General features: G+C 33.3%; 1 protein-coding gene across 1 annotated transcript in view; it reads left to right on the top strand.

Annotated features, from left to right (window-relative positions):
* The first annotated feature begins 2,729 nt into the window (after window positions 1-2,729).
* The window catches only part of LOC143225758 (uncharacterized), a 71,645-nt gene continuing 52,595 nt past the window's right edge, over window positions 2,730-21,779 (top strand). The window contains exon 1 of the mRNA XM_076455711.1: window positions 2,730-2,880. The gene's annotated coding sequence lies outside the window, so the exon portion shown is untranslated. The remainder of the gene's footprint in view (window positions 2,881-21,779) is intronic.

The following is a 21,779-nucleotide window of genomic DNA, read 5'->3' as shown; positions in this document are numbered from 1 at the left end:
AAGAGAACAATGCAATCAACTTGCTTCTATACAAATGCTTTATTACTTGAGGTGTTGATTTGACTAGTGTTTTATGCAAGCCTAAAATTTCATTGGTTTATCACAGGTTTTTGGCTTTTAGCATTACTGAGATGATCAGAAATAAAAATTAACCCATTTTCTTAAAACATCATCAACAACAACAATAATTAATCTATTCTCGACGTACCGAAAATAATGATAACTAATTTTAATTCAGTGAACAATAAATGATCTTAGATAGGGTTAGGTAACTCGAAAACACAGTTCGTTAAAACATTTTACGAGAAAAAGTCATATTATTGTAGTATAAATATTTGTCTTACTGGTTTTCTAGAGGGTCGTTTTCGTGTTTACATTATGTGCACGTGACTTAAGATCTAGAATTTTCTCGAGGTTTGGTAAAAGAAGTGAGTGTTATAAGACGTGAACAAGGTAGATTAATTTTTTGTTAGTGTGTTACCCAGAATGGTTAGTGATTATTGAGTTAACAAGTTTGTTAGCCAGTTTATGTATAACTTTAAAATCTATTATACGATTATATTTCAGCCTGACATTTTCAAATAGGTAATTTTTTTTTTTTTTCTGAGGTTACCTCTTTTAACACTTTATGTCGCACAAGCGACGTCAACAGGACTTTTGTCCAACTTATGTGTTACTTCAGTTTTGGAAATTCTAAACTTGTGTTTGTAATGAAATAATAGAGAGGTGTTCCATGTTTATGTGAGAGATTAGCAAGTAAGTGAGATTGTTGTAATTTAACGTCTATTATTAATTTAGGCATATCAGTGAGGACTAATCAAGAAAACCTGTAGAATTTAAAGTTGAACCAGGAGATGAAATTCTGAAGTTGAGAATTTCCCATCTGCCCCAGTTAAAATAAGGATTGTGTTACTGAAAAAAACCATTTCATTAGGCAATAAATTTACCGATGAGAAGATTTGCAACAGGTTGACTCTACAGCTACCATTGACGGACCTGAAGAAGAAAGCTGAGAAGCTGCCCCAAGAAATAAAGTTAGAGGATAGGTTGATGTAAATAGCAAGTGGTGACGATGCTCAACCAAAAGGGAAAATGGAGATCATCTTGATTGTGGAAAGCTTCTCTACTCAACATAACTGTGGGTAATTACACAAAAGAAGAGTACATACTGAGAATAGAATTCTAACGAAAAAAAAAGATATGGCATTAGACGATTTCACAATCTAGGACCAGAAAATTCTTGTTTATTAGAGGACAGTGGCAACAAGGTTGGAACCATAAGATAATGAAAATCTCTAACTAAAGTGCAAGAGACTAGAATCCAGAAAAACAAGTAGTCTATACCAAAGATCCATCATAATGGATGATCTTTGGACAAAAGAATGACCATCTGGTTAGCTTCAGAGAAGAAGAAAGTCAACCCGCTAAAGGCATCACTTTTAAATTTAGAATATCATCAAGGATGGAGACACCAATTGGCTTCTTCAACCATTTAATCAATAAGAATTCCAAATGACAATAAAGGACAAGGGGTCGTTTCATCTTCGTTACATGAACCAAAAAAAGAAAACCACAAAACAGATTTCGTGTGGACAATTTAGGAATAGTAAATGTGAAAAAATTAAGATATTGCTTAATCAGTTGTTTTTTTTAATTGAAATATTTTGTTTCACATTTATTTAATGAGTTAATAATGGTAATATATTTATGAGTATTAATTTTATTAGTTGTCAAGAGCTACTTTATTGTTAACCAAAGAAGTTTGACTTCAGTTTTGTTTTTGTGTGTGATATTATTGTTCAAGGACCATCACAAACTAGAGAGGAGAAAGTATTGCTCTTTTTAATTATACGTTTATGTTATTGATTGTCTAGAGGGAATATTCATATCACGTGATGTGCACGTGGGTTTCTGTCTGGCATTTTTATTAAAGTTTAAGAAACAACTTGAAGGGAATAAAACGTGAATTGTCATAAAATACAATAAGTAGATATAATAAATACGTTTTTTTTATTTTGCGTTTCATTCGCTTGATGGACGATTACTGAGTTGCCACATTTATCAATCGGTTTCTGTTAATTTCCAGTTTGTTCTTCAAACGATTTGGTTTGGTTTGTTTCGAATTTCGCGCAAAGTTGCTCGAGGGCTATCTGGGCTTCTTGTGATGAAGTAAAAAAGAAGTGATAAAGGTCGCACGTGCGACAGAAGTTAAGTAAATTAGTTTGTTGTAATTTAGCATCTGTGAAGGTAACCTCTCAATGCGTATTAGTTACTTGAGCCAATTTGTAGACAATATAGTTGAAGAAATAAAACGCTTTTGTTATTATTTAGCAGACTAGACTTTGCATTTTCTATTCTCCTTTTTGCTCTACAATCCAAAATAACCTGATAAGAAAAAAACAACATTGAATTATTTTGCAAAACAATAGATCCATTGGAAGTTAGTCTGTAAGATATTAATGTATTATTTCTTTAAAAAATTTATTCTACTCAACAGTTAGAACAAAACAAAAAACACCTTTACAGTTAGAATATAATAAGACTTCAAACTTGTCAAAGTTTTTTTGTGAATGCAAATAAACATTTAGCCAGGACATGCTTATTTCTTCCACTGCCAATGTACTCGCTACTTGTAAAAGTCGATATATCTAAACGTAATGCAAGCTCACGTGGTTTTGAAGACACGCGCTTCCCATGTAGTTTTAATAATCAAGCGAGGGGTGGCGCAACGAGAGTGCAGAATTTGAAGTAACAGCATTGGCAGTGTCTAAGATGGCGACGTCTACGTAGGTGGGTTGCTAAATTTAAAAGACCTCGTGCTCTGTGATAAAGTTAAACAACTAAATTAATGATACCATCAGCGGAATGCTACTGATTAAGGTAAGTAGCAGCTTGCTTAAGATGGATCTAGGTCTGTATGTCACGAGTTGAGGCACGTTGTTTAATCGGGTCAGAGACTCAAAGGCTTAAGTGATGAGTAATAAAGTTTGTGTACAACATGTAAAAATCACAATTTATTAATTTGATTTATATCGTTAACAGTTTTATAATATGAGCTTTAAAAAAACTGCATTGCATTTCATACAAAAAATGTAAACATGAGACTACACACTAAACAGAAGCGAAGACCTAGTATGTAACTCCAATAATGTTATATCTCGTACCGGTAACACTGGACTGGGGATCCTCTTCTCTGTGTAGGTTATTTGGTATTTTGTTATAATATGTTTGATAATTCGAGCCTTGGAAACAGTATTTCGGTTAATTTGTTGTGTATAAATAGAATTTAGTTGCTCAAATAAACAAAGTATTATGTGTTTAATTTTGCAATACGTACAATATACATTGTTAGAATATGGTTCGCTCTTTTCATCGTTTCGTACACAGAAAAAATCTTTTTTCAGAGATACTAAAGAGTGAAAGGCGGGTACGGCCCTGGACGCTAAACTTTCGATCCGTTTAACCTTGTATCGTTGGCTACTGCTACAGTTTTTGAACAGAGTCTGTCGCATGTGTATGCGTGTGTGTGGGTGGGAACGCAAGCCTGGGTAACGTGCGTGCCGACCAGACTGATATTGGGTCGCACAGGGATACCGTTTGACGTCAGCAAATCCTGCGTTTGTTTTATTGATACTCGAGTATCCTAGGTTCCGTAGATTGCGAAGTAGCTTTACTAATCTGATTAATCATTAAATGTGTAGCGACGCATAACATTCGGACATTTTGTAATTTTCAGGTATTTGTATGTGCAACATTATAACCAAGTTACATCTTAGAAAATGATCAACATCGATATACCCACATCCTACAGTAGTAGTAAGTTTCCAGGTTCGTTAGGTGCTTTCTTATTTGACAAAGACCGTTTGAAATTTAAGTAAAATACTAAAACGAAACAGAACATGTAGTAAATACCATATATTAAAAAGAAAAAGAGTACGGTTTATATTGTATGTGTTCCCCGCTGGTACTGCGGTAAGTGTACGGATTTACAACGCTAAAATCACCTATTATGTGGATGTGTGCCGTAACATATACAGTTTATATTTCATTTCCAGAGAATATTTATCTGTAGTAGTGAAATGAAATTGTGCACGTAATTTAAAGGTGGAATATTTATAAAAGTGTTTAAAATTCATAATAACCACTTTTAGTGTTACGTAGTCTCATCTGCTTACTGACATGCGCATTAACAACGTAACTGACCTTGAAACTTATATGTGGTATGGATAGGACATGTATTGGCACGTTAACATTTTCAGATGTTTCTACGGCAAAAATATATATCTATAGAACTAGTGAGCAACTAGCAAACTTGTTTAAAAGAGATTTCTACCTGCTGTTGATCTTTGAAGCGTCAACGACCAAGTTGGGTTTAACTCATTAAAAAGTTTTGACTATCAGTAACTTTCGATCAAAGTTAAATACTCACACAGATTAAAACAAACAATTAACTTGATTAGCTATGTTAATACACCGATCGAATAAGATGTATGCATTATCACGAAGCAAGAACTTACAATGATTAGAAGAAGCAGTGATTAATCAGCTCGGTACCCTTGATGACATCGATGTTCTCGATAAGTTTCAAGAACAAAGTTTCAGTACTATATCTTTTAATGTGTAACAATTTCCAGGAAAGATATTTGAATCGGTCAATAAAAGTGAAATGGCCATAACAGTGTAATGACATAACAATACTGCATATGCTAGCGAATAATGTATATAATTATGAGTTCTTAGCTTCGTCAGAGCTCTTTACATTCAGTGTCAAGAAATGAATTTGCAACTCATTGACCAGTATAAGAAGTATCTTGATTTGTAAGTAATTGGTTAGTAGCAGAAGCTGCTTGAGTTGTGAACTGTTGTTCAAAAAGAGAAGGTGTTTGAGTTGTAAACTATTGTTCAGTAACAGAAGGTGCTTGAGACGTAAACTACTGTTCAGTAGAAGGTGCTTGAGTTGTTAATTATTTATTGTTCAGCAAAAGAAGGTGCTTGAGTTGTAAACTACTGTTCATTAAGAGAAGGTGTTTGAGTTGTAAACAGTTGTTCAGTACAGAAGATGCTTGAGTTGTAAACAGTTGTTCAGTACAGAAGCTGCTTAATCAGTATGCAATTGTTCGGTAAGGGAAGTAGCTTTATTTGAAAGATATTATTGAGTAGTAGTTCTGTTCTTTCTGCATGTTCGTGATATTTTCAGTTAAGGGTCAGCTTGATCAAAATGTGACTGTTAATATGTAGTTTTTTATTAATTTTTGGGAAATAACTGGATCTACTCGTTTATTGTTTAGAAATATTTGACTTATGTGACAATTTTGTATCAGTAGTTAGATCTTTAAATTCATTGTTGTGTCAACTTGTGTTTGTTGTGAGAGAACATCACGATTTAAATATTCATCAAGAAACAGATTAATTAATATATTCCTTGTTAAGAAACAGTGTGATTTATATGTTCACCTAAAATGAACTTGATCTGTTCGCACACTCAGTAAAAAGAATAGCTTGATGTCTCTGTTAGTGTTAAGACACACCTTTGTTTGTATGTTGATATTTAAGGAAAGTTTAATTGTTTCTTCGTTCCCAAGAATCAGCTTGATATAAGTGTTCATTATTAAGAAGCAGTTTCATGTCTGTAGAATTATTATTGCTCATTGATAAGAAGCAGTTCTATGTATTGGTTCGTTGCTACGAGAAAGTCTCATTTTTTGTGTTCATTGTAATAAGTAGTTTGGTCTACACCGGCATAACCGAGATACATGCATCTTCATGTATATGTTTACTGTTAAGAAGCACTCACATCGTTGACTTCGCATTTTAAGAGCAGTGTGATCTTTACATCTGTTCTTAAGCGGCTTTATCTATATTTTAATTTGTGACATTAACTTAATACGTATGTTCAATCTTAAATAATTTGTGTGTGAATCTGTTTTACAGCAGTTATGTAAGGTTTGGGGGTCTTTTGCGTGTCACAATTTTTGAAATGTAACTTAAAAGCTAGAAAATAATGAAAGCTTCTCGATATTTCGCTACGTTTCAAATGTTTATGCTTTCCAAAAAACACTTGCTGACGTCTGCGGATGACGTCACGAGTGTCAAACGTAAGGCAGCTGTCACAACAGCCACTGACTTTAGTTTAAGAACATACTGTAATAATTTTGGTAAATGCAGTGGCAATATCTTATACTGTGTGGCTCGTGTGCGCGCTGACAGAAACAAAAATGGTTTAGGTATTACTTTCATTTTCCGGCGGATCCTTTAAGAAAACCCAAAAGTTAAACGGAATTAATTCACTTCAATTAAACGTAATAAGCAAATACAGCAGATTCTGAGTGAAGTACAGTGAATAAATAGACTTATAACGCAATTATGATAAGACCAGTAATGTATTAACCAATCAGTGATACCAAGTCGGTCGCTGTTTATTTCTTCCTCTGGCTGAAGAATATTCGTTCCTCTCACTTTGTGAATCTTGATAAGGTTAAATGTCAAAGTTCTCGTTATTTACATCCTCGAACTACATTTTCGCTATAACTCTAAAAACGAGCTTGATTCGAAGCAGAATGTCATCGTAAGCTCTTTAAGTAGAACACCATATATGTCATCAGAGCACATGATTTGTTACGTCATTAATTAACTTCCGTATCGAGCGTAAATGCAGAAAGATATCAAAGTTTGTTTTTTTTGTCACTGCTTTGCGGCCTTTAGGTTACATTTTGAAAAAGAAGAGAAGAAAAAGAAATCATGTTATGTGAGATCCTAAAGATTACTTTTCTAAAAAAGAAAAAAAATCCATTTATAAGCCGTTTAAGAAGTGGTTAGGTGCTTGGAAGTACCTGAGCTTACATGTTTCTTCACAGAAAATAACATATTGTTAGGAAGCAACTTTACCTGTATAACTGATGGTTTGAAAAGTTCGATCTATGTGTTTAGGTAACTTTCATCCGGCTATTAGTTGATTTGTGATTAAGACAGTTGAAGCTTTTCTAAACATCGTTTTACAGTTCAGATGTGTTCTAAATAGGCTAGTGACCGATCTAAAGGCAGTAGCTTCACTATTGAATATTAGCAGTACCTTTGAATATTTAAACTTATCTATTTTATTTTCTAAGTATATTACTCACGTTTTGCAAACTTTACAAATACATTACTAACATTATGTACACTTTATAAATGCATTACTCACATTATGCAAACTTTATAAATATATTATTAACATTATGCACATTTTATAAATGCATTACTAATATTATGCACACTTTACAAACACAATGTTAACATTATGCATACTTCTCCGATACACTACTAACGTTATGCGCTCTTTACAAATACATTACTAATGTTATTTACCAGCCTATTCAGAGTAAAATAAAAATACATCTTTTAAGTTTCAATATTCAACGTTTTTTTCTTTCCTTACTGTATTATCAGATTTTACTAGACAGAAGAATTACTATTTCAGCTACATTATATAATGAGCAAACTGGCATGTTTGTATCTCAGAACAGCTGGTGTGGGTATTAACACTTTTATTGATAAGCAGAGAACAACGTTTCGACCTTCCTAGGTCATCATCAGGTTAACCTCAACAAGTGTTGATACCCATTCCAGGCGTTCTGAGATGCATTTTTATTTCAAGTGGGTTTCTTGTCATCAAGAGAAACTGGCCTGTTTATTGTAGTTCTGCATTTTTTATGAGTAAGCAAATACGATACAGTACGTAGATTGTTCTGATCGGAAGTTGGGAAAGAAGTGGGCTGTAGTTTTCTCTAACCCTGCCTTGTGTACTATTTCTTTTTTACCCGTGTAAACAAACTACTTTCTTATCCACTTGGCGTATCAACTGATTTACAAACCGTATAGAAATGTACGGGTTACTTGTCGTTAGTGGTTCTAAGTTTCTGTCCTAAGTATGCGCGGGTATAGAATATTTGAGGATCAAAGTCGTAGAATAAACCAGAGAAAAATAGTAGTATATGCTGATTTAAATTATTATGGTCGAGGCTACACAAATAAGCAGAGAAGACTAATCCTTGTTGACGTACGTTTTTCAGTGACAACGTCACATATAGCTGGAGATGAGTAATGTACGTAGATGAAAATTTATCACGATCAATATCACACACAACTAGACAACAGTAATATGTTTGAATATAAATTTATTAGGGCCACATAAATAAGTAGAGAAGAGTGGTCCGCGTTGACTGACGTTTTTCAAGGACAAGTTCACACGTATAATTAGATATTAGTAATACTTATTACTCACTATCAGAGGAAGCTATTTATTTAGAGAAAAAATAAAAAGAACGGCCTGGAAATTATCTAAATAATTATATATTTTTATTACGTTTCTATTTACATTATACGATAAGAGAACATAAGAGAACTCTCGTCGTTAACAATACGTTTCGAGGTTCGGCCGGCTTAGGTGATTCAGCTTAACAGTGTAAAACGATATTTATAATAAAAACATAACGGAAATAATAAATAGAATTTGCAAAGTAAATATAATACACAGTGAAACCAATGCTGAAGGGGTAAGGTCACATACGTGATTAACAAAGATAATACGTCTTGATGTAAGAGTATTAGGGTCGAGGTTAAATAAATAATTGAAGACGAAAAGTTCATGTTATTTAAACTCTCGTTACTGGATTTTGTTACTTCGATCACAGTTTGTGTTCATTGATACGACTTGAAACAACAACAGATATTTACGTTTATCAAGACGGGAACAGTAGTGACGTGTTAAGTTTTTGTCTTTTCTTAGCAGAATTCATTTTCAGTGACTGCTAATTTGTATGTTAATTAAGCTGAAAAAATCCTCAAATATATTGTTTTTGAGATAGGTGTTATTGGTAGAGCGATTTATAAGTCAGTTATTCAGGATATTCAATAAAGATTTATTGAAGAATATTCCAGAACGAACTTTAACAAGCATGTGCAGACAGTAATATTTTGATCAACCGATTAAAATGCCACTATAGATTTATTAACACATTCTGTGTTTAGCATACTTGTCTATTAACATTTCTGTAAAATGTAAAACATTCATCAGCTCCGATTCTCAACAATGTTTTCGCGCATGAGACAAACGTATGGTTCTCTAGACAAACGCACTGTTTTCTTTTTCCTTTTCTTTATAAGGTCAAATATAAAATAACGTGTGCAAAGAATTGGTTGCACTGAGTTCCAAGTATCATCAGTTGTTTTATCTTCTCCATTGTAGATTTTGTTACTTCTTATAATTTATTCTGGCTGCGTTTCCAATGTATTATGTTACGGACTACAATGAAACTGAGTTAAAATGTAACTTGGATTTGGAAGTTAGTTAAACATCGATACGTATTAAATTTATGATGTTTGTCAACAAGATTGATACACACAGTTTTCATTTTTAACACAAATATATTTTTATAGACAAATAACAACACAATTTATAATAACGGTTATTACAAATAGTGATTTATATGCAAAAGTTTTACAAATTTACAAATAATATTGAGTCTTCTACCTGGTAGAGAACAGAATATTTTATCAATTGTTGACGATGTTCGTTTAACGGGTATCTAGCTAGCTGCTTCACTGAGCACATAAAAGGTTTTCACTGATGAAAATATCTTTTGTAGTCTGAAGTTAAATTCGCTAAAATTAAACAGCTTACAATGTTCGAAATCTGTAGTTTCCTGATATATAAGCGAGGTGCTTGAACGTTAGTTGGCAGTCACTAGTATTATTTTACAACACATTATCATTGTTGATTCTTACACTCGAGAATTCTACAAATTTAATGAATGGACGAGAATTTCGCAATACATAATTAATAGTATAAGTTAGTCACATTTGTAGATATATATTTAACTAAAACAAACATCAGTATTAAAATAAATATGGATTAGTAAATCCTTTACAGTGTAAATCACAGTATTAAAAATACTTTGTACATCACCAAAAATAGTAGAATATAAGGAAAAAGTGTCATTATATTTTATAAAAAAACACTTTTTATATTGACAGACAAAGTGGGTTAAGGCGTTTGACTCGTAATCTGATTGTCGCGGGTTCGAATCCCCGTCACACCAAACATGCTCGCCCTTTCAGCTGTGGGTGCGTTATAATGTAACGGTAAATCTCACTATTCGTTGGTAAAAGAGTAGCTCAATAGTTGGTGGTGATGACTAGTTGCATTCCCTCTAGTCTTACACTGCTAAATTAGGGAAGGCTAGCGCAGATACCCCTTGAGTAGCTTTGCGCGAAATTAAAAAAAACAAACAAACAAGTAAAACTTGAAATGATTCTGAAGTTCCTGCCCACGTCGTTAAATCAGTAGGTTTATAAGTGTTTGTTCAGAATTAAGCACAATGCTACAGAGTGGGATATCTGTGGGTGTCGAAACCTGGTTTCTAGCGGTGTGAGTCCGAAGACATACCACTGTGCCACCAGGGGGCTAGCTTATAATACTAAAATCCACGTATTAGGAACAGCAGATAGCCCCTTCGTTTAGTTTTATGCTCACCAATAAACAAACAAGTCCGTTAGTTTTGAATTTTTTGTTCTTTGTTTTCCTGCACCTTCTCGTAAGAAGTCTTTACGCGGAATTTTTAAAAACCATGTGATCTAACCGCACCTTTAGGTTACTTTAAGTCAAACATCTTGTCGGTGAGGGTAAAAAAAACAACATTCTAATTAAAGCCATTGGGAGGCAGGTGGCGTTCAACCATACTGATCACATTCCTTTCACTAAGTTGAATCGAACGCAACCCAATGGTTAGCGCACTGGACTATGAAGTAAATGTACCGTGGTTCGCGCCCCGTTACCGCCTAAAATTATAGAAAATCGCGCTTCGTACGTTGAGGTTGGGGTGTGTGATGATCAAATCTCGCTATTCAGTCTCATAAGAGTAGCCCAAGAATTAGCGATGAGTAATAAGACCACTATTCCCTATAGTTTATCGTATTAACATTAAGGAAGGCTAACACAGGTGGTCTTCAATTAGATTTGCATAAAAAAATAATTAACAAACAAACTCTTCGCTTGACGTGAACTACTTGTATTTGTTCTACTTCTTTCGAATATAAGGCTCGAGAAACTACAAAGTGATTAATATGTTGTATAAGGCATTAGTTATCGTCATTCATATAAGTGTTACATAATTGGTGATATGTTACATCACAATAGCACTAATTAATAATTAACCATAACGTTTTTTATCGGCCCTATACAGGTTTCCGACAGGAGTATATAATAGTATTTAAAGGACATATTCTTCACGTTTGACTATAAGCCGCTACAAACGAGGTTGTCAAGTATGTTGGGATTGAGCGAAAGTTAACGTCCGCGACGGTGTATGCACAAACGTAGTGTCCTGTTCAAGTGCAGTTATACAGGAAAACACTTATAAAACCAGTAAAGGTCTTATTGAATGTAATGTCTCAACAGATGGCAATTAACAGTTCGTGTTTCTCCTTGTAACGTAAATAAATTGTGTTTGTAGCATTCTAAACATTGAAAAATTTAGTTTATAATATTAACATGCTGAGAGACATGAGTAGGAATTGTTACATTTTACTAACATTAAAAACTTGTAAATTTTCAGTATAATATACATCTAGTAAAGGTATCACGAAGGTATCTTTTGTATTTAAAATACGACGCTCTCGTTAATAAATCTTACCATCAGACATCTACCACACGGGCCCGGCATGGCCAGGTGGGTTAAGGCATTCGACTCGTAATCTGAGGGTCGCGGGTTCGAATCCCGGTCGCACCAAACATGTTCGCTCTTTCAGCCTGGTGTCGTTATAATGTGACCGTCAATCCAAGAGTTTCCTCTAGTCTTAGACTGCAAAATTAGGAACGGCTATCGCAGATAGCCCTCGAGTAGCTTTGCGCGAAATTCAAACAAACAAACAAACAAATCTACCACACATGAAATAGCGTTTAACTGACCATTAGGTTAGGTTTCTGAACAGCCTGACTGAGATCACTCCTGTTTTATCATCTATTTAGACCTGAAAGTGCTATTTAAACAGTTATTCTTCAAGATACGAGAAAAAAACCGTTTTCGATCGCGGGATATTTAAAATTAAGGTGTCAGCCGTTTTTTCTTGTCGTTGCTTGTGACTATAAATATTAATAAACTTAAAGACACTTTTGCATATGTTACGTGTATGCATAATTCGTGTTTGTTCTCTTCACTTTCACTACGTCCGTTTAGGAAACGCTTTGTCCATTAGGGCACCTTTGAACTGCCATCGTTTTGTATATGTAAAGTAACTCCGAACACTTTTCTTCTGTATACACAGTATATAGATACTTCCCATCACGTACTTAAGTTCCAAAATGCACATCACACAACACCCTTATTTTGTGTTTTCTTCGCAGGGAATGGGTGGAGTGATGGAGAAGGAGGAGGAGCCATTGTATTCAGGTCTAAGAAATGGGGGAGGGGACGAAGAAGGCACGAATTAGTGGCTATTTCGATTAACCGTTTTGTCCACTAAAATGGATCTTTAATAACAGAGGGCGCAACGTTTGGTGCACATACATCATCCCTGACCGTGTCATTTACAAGATGATTATAACTTACATCTGGTGGTGTAAATAAATCTGCACTGACAGCAGCATCATCATTTGAACTGATGATGTTATGAACTTGCTTCTTCCCTTACATTGACTCTGCCCTGAAGATGGCGCTCCGGGGCATAGAAGACGAGACTACTTCCTGGGAATTTCTATTATTTTTACATTAAACTACTACTTGCCTACTAGTTTGAAACTCTTGGCCAGAGCAGGTTGAACTGGTGTGGTCTAGTTTGTAAAAAACACAATATGATAAAAAACGTATCTTCTGCATACACTATGACAGAAATGCTCGCTAATATTATCGTTCAAATATTGGAACGGTTAAATATGGTGGAAGGACATTGCGGATGAAACTATACACGACAATGGCCAAGCAGTAAGTTTAATTAGATTGAAGAATACAAAAGAACAGTGACTGATAAATCGTTTGGTGGTTTTATCGTAATTAAATCTATTCTGCTTTGCTGTCGAGAACACCCATCTTCACCGGTGGTTTCAATAATAGGGCATCGTTACTGATTACGAAAAATTACGTTATAGCATTTGGAAAATCAAATGAAATTTCGTGAGTTACATAGAACTGCAACACATGAAGTGAAATATGTTGCTTAGGTAGGAATTTTAATGGACCTATCAAATGAAACTAAAAGACGACTTGTACATGAAAAAGTGGATATCAACTATTAAAACTCATAGGAGTTTATAAGCCTATAGAACTGCTCATGTTTATTTGTTTTGAATTTCGCGCAACGTTACTCGAGGGCTATCTGCGCTAGCCGTCCCTAATTTTGCAGTGTAAGACTAGAGGGAAGGCAACTAGTCATCACCACTCACCGCCAACTTTTGGGCTACTCTTTTACCAACGAATAGTGGGATTGACCATCACGGCTGAAAGGACGAGCATGTTTGGTGTGACCGGGATTTGAACCCGCGACCCTCAGATTACGAGTCGAACGTCTTAACCCACCTGGCTATGCCAGGCCAACTGTTCATGAATTATAGATATGAATTATATACAATGTAGTCATGATCAGGGATGTAAACTCAAGTTTGAAAGGTTTTAAAATTTTGAATATGGATAATTTCGGAAAAAAATTGTATTCAGTAAATATTTCTACAGATCGTCGGTGGGGAAACAGTCTTTGGCTTGATTACACCAAGAATTTACATTACAATTATCGGATGAAAATCTTTGCCTACTTAGATATTCAGAACAGTGAAATGAATTCCCATGTCGCAATTTTAATCTACTCGGGAATACAGTGTATATTGTGTATTCTATTTTTTCTTTGTTTTTAATTGGTTGTATGCCGTTGACAGCTATGATAATTAAAGAGGCCAATTCACTACTTAAAAAAAAAAAGAATTGTGCAAAAACAGAGAGAGATAGAATAGGCATAGAAAAATTTGAAAGAGGTTTTGAAAAATGATAGCTCGATAAATAGAGATTTGCAGGAAACTTCAGGTATGTTAAAAAAATGGAAAAATAAAAAATAACCACACAACTGTAAATATCCAGATTTATAACAACAACGGGAGGATAACGGGTGTTTTATACTAACTTTTGCTTTTCCTATACAGTTTCTGGTTGTTTTTAGTATATATTGTGTATATTGTTACTGTTATAACATCAAGTGCAAGTGCAAGGCGATGGGGAGTAATCCCCATATATATATATATACATACATACATATTTATAGTTGACAAATTAATTTATATGATCATGATAAGAAACACAAATAGCAGCTTTTTAAAATATTTACGGTATTATTCAAGTAGTATTTTATTTCTTCAACAGCTGATGACGTACCTGTGAATCTCTTTACCTGAAAAATATCGTTTTCTCTTACGTTGGAAAGTGCAGAGCTTCATGAATGCAGTTACCTAATAGGTTATCGAAGGCATACAGATACATAAGGCCCATTTGATTAACATACTATGCTCAAACTATAGTCGTAAAGGCTTAAGTAAATTATATTAAATCATTTTTTAAAAACATATACGCTTGTTTACCATATGCTATTGTCAACTCTTCAAGAACAAAGTATATATTCATCCCTGCATGACGTATCGAGTAATTTTCTCGTGACAGAAAATAAAAAGTATAGAAAAATTTGATTACGAACTGTAACTTAATTTTTTCAGTCTGTTTTAAAGTTTCTTTTTTTAAACAGCAACAACAACAACATCTGTGTAACTGAAGTGCAGTCGTGTGAAGTAATTCGCGATGACGAGAAACCCACTTGAACTAAAAATGTATTTGAAGACGGCTGGTATGGGTATTAAATATTTATTAAAATATAAAGTAGAGAACAACATTAGTTGACCTGGAGGTGATCTAAGAAGGTCGAAACGTTATTTTCTACTTTATTTTAATAAAAGTTTTAATACTGATATCAGCCGTCTTGAGATACACTCGTGTGAAGGTTTCTTTTCTGCTATGGATGCTTTCTCTAATATTTAATTATTTGTAAGTCGTTAAAGATAAAGCTGACAGTTTTTTTTTCTACACAGAAAAAAACAAAAACTCTCAGTTCTAGATATTGCGTACTCCTGAAAGTACGTATTATATTTTGGGCTTTTCTGCTCTGGACTTGGAACCTGGTACATTGACCTTGACATTGAATCGGCATCCGTCAGAGCCAGCTCTCGTCTGATGGTTGCCATTAGCAACCGCATCTTTCTTACGTCAGATGGTTACCACGGTAACAGCGTAACCAAATTCGTAAGTGTAAATATGACAAACTTTAAACGTAGTTTTACAAGAAAAATACGTGTAGATAAGTAAGTATTTATAAACCCTTTTAGAATTATCGTAATCGTATCACAGACTTCCCATAACTTCGTAGATAACAATCTTTCGTAACAATTGTTTCAAAGTTCGCAAAATGCTATTTTTGGGGGGGGAGGGTTATTGATATTGCCGAACGATACAAATTTTTAAGGATAATTTGTGTGTGTGTTTGTGTACCAGGTTGTTCCTATAGCAAAGCCACATGAGGCTATCTACTGAGTCCAACGAGGGGAATCGAACCCTCTGATTTTAGCATTGTAAATCCGTAGACTTAACGCTGTACCAACGGGGGACTTTAAGAATAATTAACTACATTTAGATAATGAATATTCCTAGGTTTTACAGAACAGTATCAACAACATCTCTTCTAAAATATTAACACTGTTTTTCCTGTGCGTAGAGAAAGAATGATAATAGTTGCAATGTTTTGTGTTTTTTTTCTCGTTTGAAACGTTCCTGACTATAAACCGTGTGTTTCAGTTTTGTAAGAAAATACTTGCTTTTGTAAGTACGGTGGCCTTAATTTCGTAGTTTCTAATAATAATAATAATAATAATAATAAATTTATTAAGCAATAAATTAGACACAAAAAATCAAATATCAATATAAAACCATCAACAAAGAGTTAACTCGTCCTGTGATGGTTAAACACATAATAATGTAAAATCAAAACTTACAAAATCAATATAAAGTTCCCAGAATATTATCATCAGTATTTAAGATCCATTGTTTTAAGTATTTCTTTTGATTAACACGATTAATAGAAGATCTTATACTATAAGGAATAAAATTATGAATACGAGGTGCCAAATAAAGATATTGATGAAGTGTAACTGTTTTACGTGGTGTGGGTACATTAATTGGAAAAAAAGATTGAAGTCGTGTAAAATATGAAGTGACTTTAAAAGGCCTATTAAAAGAAACATGCAATGTAGATAAAGCTAAAAAATATAAATAAAGTTTATCATATGAAAGAGGGAGTTAAATTTACTGAAATCAGTATCAAGCCTATGAGTAAAAAATAAGAGAGAAAACACTTTTTTGCAACTTGTGAATAGGAATTAAAAAAGTCTTATATGTGCCACCCCAAATTGAAATACAATATTGTAAGAAAGATTGAAAGAGAGCATAATATACACTTAACAAAATATGATAAGGAGCACAATGACTAAGTTCAAAATTAGCATAGAACTATATTTTAATTTATTAACTAAAGAATTAATATGAAATTGCCAATTTAATTTTCGATCTAAAATAATTCCTAAATATTTAACAGAGGAAACTTGAGTCAATTTGGGACACTTACAATTAGGGTAAGTATGACAATCACTAGAATGATAAAAAATAGAAGGAAAAGCTGGAATGACACCATAAAGGTTAAACTGAAGAAGAAAAGATTTAGATATATTTAAGGATAAGTCATTACAGAAAAGCCAATTTTTAATTTTATTAAGATCACTAGAAATAATGGCTTCATTAATTAGATTTGGCTTACTATAAACAACAGCAATATCATCGGCATAGGCTTGGATATCTCCAAAAAACTGTTGGTAAAGAATATCATTTATATAAATGAGAAATAATAAAGGACCCAGAACAGAACCTTGTGGTACTCAACATTAATTGTAAGCCAATCACTATAATTATTATGGATACAAACTGATTGCTTTCTATTGTGAAAGTAAGAAAAAACCAATCAAAAACAATGCCTCTAAAACCATAATAAGATAATTTATTTAACAATATTTTATGATTAACAGAATCAAAAGCTTTGGCTAAGTCAAGAAAAACAGCAATTGGATGAAGATCAGAATCTAAAGCTTCTGTAATACTTCCCACAAGTTTAGCAACAGCAACCTCCGTTCCAAGCCCAGGCCGAAAGCCAAATTGAGAAGGAGACAAAACTGAATGTCTATCAAGAAATGATAAAATTCTAATCTTCATAGATTTTTCAAATAGTTTAGAGAAATGTATTAATAAGGAAATAGGTCTATAATTCGTAAAATCAGAAATATTACCAGATTTATAAATAGGAATGACCAATGATAACTTTAAAGCATTAGGAAACTTCCCTTGAGTAAAAGATAAATTAATTAAAAAAGTCAAAATTGGTGCAAAAGATTAGCATTAGCTTTCAAAATCTTAACCGAAACACCATCTACACCATTAGAAGCTGAATTTGATAAGGAGAAAATATTATTCATAGTTTCAGATACAGTAACAGGATATAGGTAACAAGAAGAAGAAGGAGCAGGAGGCATGCCCTGAGAACAAAATTTAGGATTGGAGCAAGTAGATTTAGCAACATTAACAAAAAAATAATTCAAATCAGATAAATCAGTAGTACCAAAATTACAAAATTTCTTATTTTTTTTTTAACATCAATAATAGAGTTAACAATATTCCAATTCTGTTTAATAGTTTTAGCATTCTTAAACAGGTTATGATAATAAGTCCATTTAGTCTTACGGGTCAAGCTAACAACATAATTCCTTAAACACTTAAATCTAATCTTTAGATAAATATCATCAGGAAATTGATGTACTTTCTTTTTTTACTTATCTCTTTTAATCATTAACAAAACCAATTCACTGGTAATCCATGGCTTAATTTTTCTAAACTTTCGTGACACAGAAACAGTAGTAGTACAACTTTGAATACAATCAGTTAACACTTCAGCAAAATTATCATAAGCAACATTAACATCAGAACAATTCATAACACAGGACCAATCTGAAAAATTCAAACAAGAACTCAATTCATTAAACTTAATCTTTTGAACATTTGAGACATGTTCTAGATCCGATAAAATGTCTAAACATAAAACAATTGGAAAATGATCGGTCAAAAAACTCTCAACAATATAAGAATAACAATTTTTAATAGTATTTCCACTAATTAAAAATGATCAATACAAGAATTAGTAACATTGGTTATCCGTGTAGGAGAAGAAATAATAATACGAAGATTGTTCTCAGACAAAAACTTAAAATATGCATTTTATAACAAACATCATCAAATGCCAAAACATCTATATTAAAATCACCAACAAGTATATTAATATCATATTTGTATAAATTCAATTCTAATGAAAGCTCATCAATAAATTTCAATACAGGCAATCTAGGAGATCGATAAACAACAAAGAGATTAAATTTCTTATTTTGAATCATACAAAATAAAATTAAAGCATCAGACTTAATGTACTGCACTTCTTTTATCATAGTCAGTATCTCAAATTTAACAAAACTGCCACTCCACTAGCCTTATTTAGACCAGAAGATGAAGAATAAAAGGAGTAACCTGGAATCGAAAAGGAAACAAATCCATCCTCAACAAACCAAGTTTCAGAAAAAGCTATTATATGAAATTTAACAATGCTTGATTGTAAAAAAACAAGAAATTGGTCAAAATTTTGAGTAAGACTTCGAATATTAACATGTATTAAATTTAAATGACCAACAGAAAAACATTTGGTAAATCAGAAAGAGAAGACAAAGTTGGTGTAACACCAACAATATCATCAAAATCATCAGCCATTGCAGTATTTATAAATTATTAAGATCAATCAAGCAACGTAAAACAATGGGCTGAGTAGTTTCTGATTTCCTAATAAGAATATTACCATTCGATACCCAAAGAAATTTATAGCCAAGATCTTTCTGTTTTCGTTTTGCTTGCATGAAAATATCACGATAATATGGGGAGAGATGTTCGTTAACATAAACTGGATAAGATTCATTACAGACCTTAATATCATTAGTATTAAGAGAGCGAAATTTAGTTTTCTTAAGTTTAAGCAGATCAAATTTAATTTGCTTACGACAAAACTTAACAACAATCTGTCTCGGACTCTTATTTTCAGTTGTTTTCTTTCCTATACGATGAACAGTGTCAATATCTGTAGGAGCACAGTCAACCCCAAAAGTAGTTGTAATCTTCTCAACAACTTCTTGCAAATTCTCATTCCGCAAATAATTTGTTTGTTTTGAATTAAGCACAAAGCTACACAATGGGCTATCTGTGCTCTGCCCACCACGGGTATCTAAACCAGGTTTTTAGTGTGCATGTCCGCAGACATACCACTGTGCCACTGGGGGGCAACCGCAAAGAAAAGATTTCTAAGAATTATTAATTTTGTTTCATCTAAATATTATTTTATAGATTCCCCCCCCCCCTAAACCTATTGCAACATCTGTGGATCTCTAATATGTTTTAAACTTTTCTTCGTGCCACTGTCCAAGGTTTGAGGCGCAATGAGTCGCTGAACACATCTCGCATATTTCTTTCTGATACCAGTCAATCCCACTACCTGGTTAAGAGTTCTCGTTTAGGCGGCATGTGCTGCTAACTGACTGTTTTCACTCTCGTCAGTAGTTCTATATTCGAACAGTAGCATTTCTAAATCTGGTAGTTTAGCCCATACTGAAACATTATACATTTTTATCTGGCATAAATTTGAAATTCGTAACGTTTTGTACCGCCAACAGGAAGTTACAAACCAAGAAAGCAATTTAGACAGGTTGTTATATTAGCTATATTTCTCTCACGTTCAACATTAGAAACTAGAAATGTGGTTTTACACATATGTTTATATTATTTAGGAGTTTCTTCCCGATCAGAATTTAATCGTTTTCAAAATCCAAGCCGTCCAATGAATGTAAAGTTTTAGAACTTTTGGATTGAAAATATCTTATTAACTGTAAACAGTTTTCCTTTGCATGTTGTATCGTTGTCTTCATGTGCCAAGCATTGGGTATTAAATGATGTTGCTATCTTCGCGGTTTCTCAATGCGTCTGAATTAGGCACTTACTATAATCGTTATTTTCGTATTTTTTTCATGTGTCAAAAACAGGTATTACTGAGCTCACTTTTATCGTGTTGTTTCTTTGTGCCGACATTTTGTGTGTTGCTTTTCATGCATCACGTTCTCCGATGGGTCGGTGCTTTGGCGGTACGTTTAATTTTTAACATTATTAATTACGGAAAATGCCAACATTATTTCGCGCATATTCACTGTCTCTTTGTAAAATGTAATTTACAGTTCATTTTATGATTATCAATAACTGTCAGCAATAATTTGCAACGCTAAAATCTGAGTTTTATTTCCCGCGGTAGCTCTTTTAAAATTTAAAAGACTTTATGTCATTCTTTGCCTGTAAATAAGAGACCATGGTAACTTTCTTAAATTGTGAATGCCATAGCTAAAACCAGGCAGTTTGTCACAGTGTAAAAACCTGTTTAACACGAAAGCAATTCATCAAGATGTCTGCGTGGAAGGACAAAAGTAAACATATCGTGTTTGAAATTCATTTCAAATCGTGCTTTTTAACTGTACGTTGGGAAATTACAAAGTAATATTTACTGATTAGCGCAAGTTTGTTTTGTGTAACAATTATACGATATCCTTAAAATATTGTGTTTTTAAAACAATTCTACAGTTATTTAAAGACTAAAAGAAAGTAGTAAATGTGTCAATGTTTCCTCTGTAAAATATACTTTGTGAACCAATTTGCCCCTTAGAGACGAAAGCGTGACTTAGAAGCTGTAGCTTTAATGATAAACAAACAGATCGTTTTTGACAACGTAATTAAATTTAAGTATTCTTAATCGACCTGAAACAGTGTAACAGAAAAGAGTACTGATATTCAATTCTGCTTTCTGCATTACATTCGACAACTCATGGATAAAAGTTCCAGTCATAGAGGCCCCACATGGCCAGGTGGTTAAAGCACTCAACTCATAATCCGAGAGTCGCAGGTTTGAATTCCCGTCACATCAAACATGCTCGCTCTTTGAGCCGTGGGGACGTTATAATGTACAATCAATCCCACTATTCGTTAGTAAAAGAGTAGCTTGAGGGATGGCGGTGGGTGATTGTGACTAGCTACCTTTCCTCTAGTCTTACACTGCTAAATTAGGGACGGCTTGTGCAGATAGCCCTCGTGTAGCTTTGAGCGAATTTCAAAAGCAAACAAACAAACCAATCCAACAACGAAATGGTTCTCTTAGTCATGTACAGGTGGTGACGATGTTTCAAGTTTTTTTTAATAGTATTCATGAAATAACAAAAGTTATATAAATATATGAAATGCATATTTTGTTTTATTTCATGTAAATGACTGCAACACTTAGAACATTGAATTATCAAATTATTATGAACGTTTAAAATAAAATTGTTTTCAAACAAGGATAGTTCCAAATGCGATAATTTATTGGGATATCAGAGAACCAATTTTATAAGTTCCTACAGTGAGTTCTGTTCGGAGAAATAAGTTGTTAAATATTTATCTGAGAATGTTCTAGTCCAAATAGTCCTGTATAATATAGATCGTCATATTTACACGCATTGTGAACGACTTTAAAAGTTTGTCTTATGGTCTAGAAGCACACAAAAAATTATG

This window comes from Tachypleus tridentatus, chromosome 9, assembly GCF_004210375.1.
Source record: "Tachypleus tridentatus isolate NWPU-2018 chromosome 9, ASM421037v1, whole genome shotgun sequence".
Classification (NCBI taxonomy): Eukaryota; Metazoa; Arthropoda; class Merostomata; order Xiphosura; family Limulidae; genus Tachypleus; species Tachypleus tridentatus.
The sequence above is the reverse complement of the archived record's forward strand: the minus strand, read 5'-3'. Positions and strand labels throughout refer to the sequence as shown.